At 49.9% G+C, this 4,264-nt stretch overlaps 1 protein-coding gene across 1 annotated transcript in view; it reads left to right on the top strand.

The window, feature by feature from the left end:
- The window catches only part of SFTPB (surfactant protein B), a 10,230-nt gene extending 8,363 nt beyond the window's left edge, over positions 1–1,867 (top strand). The window contains exon 12 of the mRNA XM_011964106.1: positions 399–1,867. The gene's annotated coding sequence lies outside the window, so the exon portion shown is untranslated. The remainder of the gene's footprint in view (positions 1–398) is intronic.
- The last annotated feature ends 2,397 nt before the right edge of the window (positions 1,868–4,264 follow it).

The following is a 4,264-nucleotide window of genomic DNA, read 5'->3' as shown; positions in this document are numbered from 1 at the left end:
AATGTAGTGAGTGCTTGTGGCCAGGCCATATCCTAGGGTAAGGGCCATGGCTGAGCCCTGCCCTCCTGGAGTTCACAACCAAGTCCACTTCTTCCATCTGAGGCGGGGGAGCCAGCCCTATTCCTGAAACCCTGAATCACAAGCCCCTGTGGGAGGCAGTAGGGAGGGGAGGTCCTCCCCCACTCAGACCTGACCCACAGGAACCAGTTAAATGTGTCCTTGCCCCACTGATGACAGCTGGGGACCTGGGGGTGGGGAGTCACCAGGAGCCGAGCAGTCACCTTTTCCCAGCTCCCAGGCTCCCAGCCTTCCCTGCTGAAACAGCAAGACCATTGGGTTGGCATGGGAGGCCTGGACTTCAAACCCAATTCTGCTATCACCTGGCTGTGGGTCCCCAGGCAGGACACACGCACAGTCCCTCCCTGGTCCTCATCCTCCTCAGCTGCAAAGGAAGAGCCAAGTGAGACGGCCTCCGGGACCATGGTGACCAGGCTCTTCCCCCTGCTCCCTGGCCCTCGACAGCTGCCACACTGAAAAGAAGCCTCGGATCCCACACCACCCTCCTCGCCGCCCTTCCTCGGGAGTCACTTCCACTGGTGGACCACGGGCCCCCAGCCCTGTGTTGGCCTTGTCTGTCTCAGCTCAACCACAGTCTGAGGCCAGAGCTACTTCCATCCTCTCTGGTGTGAGGCACAGCAAGGGCAGCATCTGGAGGAGCTCTGCAGCCTCCACGCCTACCACAACCTCCCAGGGCTGGGCTCAGGAGAAACCAGCCACTGCTCCACAGGACAGGGAGTAGAAGCTGAGCCCTGCCTCACACCCACCCCCATGCACTCAAAGACTGGCTTTTACAGCTATTTGTAATTCAAAATTCGGAAGAATAAAAAATGAGAACATATAGAACTCTAAAAGACAGACATCAGAAATTGTTAAGTTAAGCTTTTTCAAAAAATCAGCAACTCCCCGGCGTGGTCAAGGGTGGACACTGCACACTCTGGCATGATGGGATGGCAACCAGGCAAACTTTCTTCCTCGAGATGCTCTGCTGCTTGAGAGCTGTCGCTTTGTTAAGATATAAAAAGGGGTTTTCTTTTTGTCTTTCTGTAAGGTGGACTTCCAGCTTTTGATTGCAAGTCCTAGGGCGATTCTATTTCTGCTGTGATTTATCTGCTCAAAGCCCAGCTGGGGTTGTGTACGCTAGGGACCCATTCCTGTGTAATACAATGCTTGCACCAATGCTAATAAAGTCCTATTCTCTTGTGTGAGAAAGAAAAAGACACCGTCCTTTAAAGTGCTGCAGTATGGCCGGACGTGGTGGCTCACACCTGTAATCCCAGCACCTTAGGAGGCCGAGGCAGGAGGATCACTCGAGGTCAGGAGTTCGAGACCAGCCTTGCCAACATGGTGAAACCCCGTTTCCACTAGAAATACAAAAAATTAGCCAGGTGTGGTAGTATGTGCCTGTAATCCCAGCTACTCAGAAGGCTGAGGCAAGAGAATCGCTTGAGCACAGGAGAATCACTGGAGCCCAGGAGGCGGAGGTTGCAGTGAGCTGAGATCGCACCATTGCACTCCAGCCTGGGTGACAGAACAAGACTCCATCTCAGTAAATAAATACATAAAAAGCGCTGCAGTAGCTGTGGCCTCACCCTGAAGTCAGTAGGCCCGGGCCTACCTCACTCTCTCCCTTGGCAGAGAAGCAGGTGTCCACAGCTCCTCTTGCTCACAAGGGCTCCCAGCCTGCCCTCTGGCTGCTGCTCTCCCCTCCCAGTCTCTACTCAATGGGATGAGGTGAGGTCGTGAGGACACCAAAAATCTAAAAATAAACAAAAACCCAAATAAGCCTTAGCTTTTTTAAAGACTGAAATGCCTCAAACTGTCCCTTTATTTATAAAATAACTTTTGTCATATTTCTTACACATGTTTCTTGTAAGAAATTCAGAAACTACAGACAAAAAGAGTGGAAATTACCCACTGTCAGGCCTCTGAGCCCAAGCTAAGCCATCATATCCCCTGTGCCCTGCACGTATACATCCAGATGGCTTGAAGCAACTGAAGATCCACAAAAGATGTGAAAATAGCCAGTTCCTGCCTTAACTGATGACATTCCACCATTGTGATTTGTTCCCGCTCCACCCTAACTGATCAGTTGACTTTGTGACAATACACCCTCCCCACCCTTGCAATAATGAACTTTGTGATATTCCCCCACCCTTGTGAATGTACTTCGTACTATACACCCTCCCCACCCTTAAGAAGGTACTTTGTAATATTCTCTCCGCCCTTGAGAATGTATTTTGTAAGATCCACCCCCTGCCCACAAAAAACTGCTCCTAATTCCACCGCCTATCCCAAACCTATAAGAACTAATGATAATCCCACCACCCTTTGCTGACTCTCTTTTTGGACTCAGCCCGCCTGCACCCAGGTGATTAAATAGCTTTACTGCAGGCTGGGTGCGATGGCTCACACCTGTAATCCCAGACCTTTGGTAGGCCAAAGCAGGCGGATCATGAGGTCAGGAGATCGAGACCATCCTGGCTAACACGGTGAAACCCTGTCTCTACTAAAAATACAAAAAATAAGCCAGGCATGGTGGCAGGTGCCTGTAGTCCCAGCTACTCGGGAGGCTGAGGCAGGAGAATGGCGTGAACCCGGGAGGCGGAGCTTGAAGTGAGGCAAGATCGTGCCACTGCACTCCAGCCTGGGCTACAGAGCGAGACTGTCTCCAAAAAAAAAAAAGCTTTATTGCTCACACAAAGCCTGTTTGGTAGTCTCTTCACAGGGACGCACATGACATCCACAATCCCACCAAGCCCAGGAGAGAGCTATTGCAGGGTGTGTATTTTGATACTGAGCTTGGGGCTTTTTCAGTCCTCTCCCTGCAGCCTCTGGCTCCACACCTCCACAGTTCAAGCACCAGGAAGAGCTGTCTATGCAGCCTGCTCTTGGGCTAGGGATGAGACACACAACTCATTGGCTCCTGGATTTTTTTTTTTTTTTTTTTTTTTTTTTGAGACGGAGTCTCGCTCTGCCACCCAGGCTGGAGTGCAGTGGCTGGATCTCAGCTCACTGCAAGCTCCGCCTCCCGGGTTCACGCCATTCTCCTGCCTCAGCCTCCCAAGTAGCTGGGACTATAGGCACCCACCACCTCGCCCAGCTAGTTTTTTGTATTTTTTAGTAGAGACGGGGTTTCACCGTGTTAGCCAGGATGGTCTCGATCTCCTGACCTCTTGATCCGCCCATCTCGGCCTCCCAAAGTGCTGGGATTACAGGCTTGAGCCACCACGCCCGACCACTGGCTCCTGGATTTTAACTTTTAAGTAGACCTATAGCTAACTACTGTCTTTAAAGCCATTGTTTCAATTATAAAATCCAACTCTCTGAGAGAAAAGGATGTTTTAAATTAAAAATTAAAATTAAAATTAAAAAATAAAAATTAAAAAGCTTGATTGGGACAATGAAGAGCCAATCTTTGAAGAAGGGGAGGCATTAATAGTTTATCCCAAAAATAAGAGTGGGAATGAGTGCCTGATAGTGAAAAAGGAGGCTTCACTCAAAAGGAGGTCAAGAGTCGACAGATTTTGGGAGGCTGAGGTAGGAGGATCACTTGAGCCCAGGAGTTCAAGACCTGCCTGGGCAACATGGCAAAACCCTATCTCTATAAAAAATACAAAAATTTGGCTGGGCACGGTGACTCACACCTGTAATCCCAGCACTTTGGGAGGCTGAGGTGGGTGGATCACTTGAGGTTAGTTCGAGTCCAGCCTGACCAACATGGTGAAACCACATGTCTACTAAAAAAAATACAAAATAAGCTGGATGTGGTGGCGCACATCTGTAATCCCAGCTACTCAGGAGGCTGAGACAGGAGAATTGCTTGAACCCAGGAGGCAGAGGTTGCAGTGAGCCGGGATTGCACCACTGCACTCCAGCCTGGGCAATTACAGCAAAACTCCGTATAAAATAAGAAAAAAAATAAAAGATACAAAAATTAGCTGGGCATGATCGCATGTGTCTGTGGTCCCAGCTATTCAGGAGGCTGAGGTGGGAGGATTGCTTGAATCCAGGAGGTCGAGGCTGCAGTGAGCCGTGATGATGCCACTGCACTCCACCCTGGGCAACACAGAGAGATCCTATTTCAAAAACAAATAAATAATTTTTAAAAAGAGTTGACCAGCTGGTAGGAGGACAGAATTGACAGGAAGTGGCTACACTTGAGACTCCTAGGGTCCCTGAGAAGTGTCCAACATGCTACGCCCCT

Source organism: Colobus angolensis, unplaced genomic scaffold (assembly GCF_000951035.1).
Source record: "Colobus angolensis palliatus isolate OR3802 unplaced genomic scaffold, Cang.pa_1.0 Scaffold118, whole genome shotgun sequence".
NCBI lineage: Eukaryota > Metazoa > Chordata > Mammalia > Primates > Cercopithecidae > Colobus > Colobus angolensis.
The sequence above is the reverse complement of the archived record's forward strand: the minus strand, read 5'-3'. Positions and strand labels throughout refer to the sequence as shown.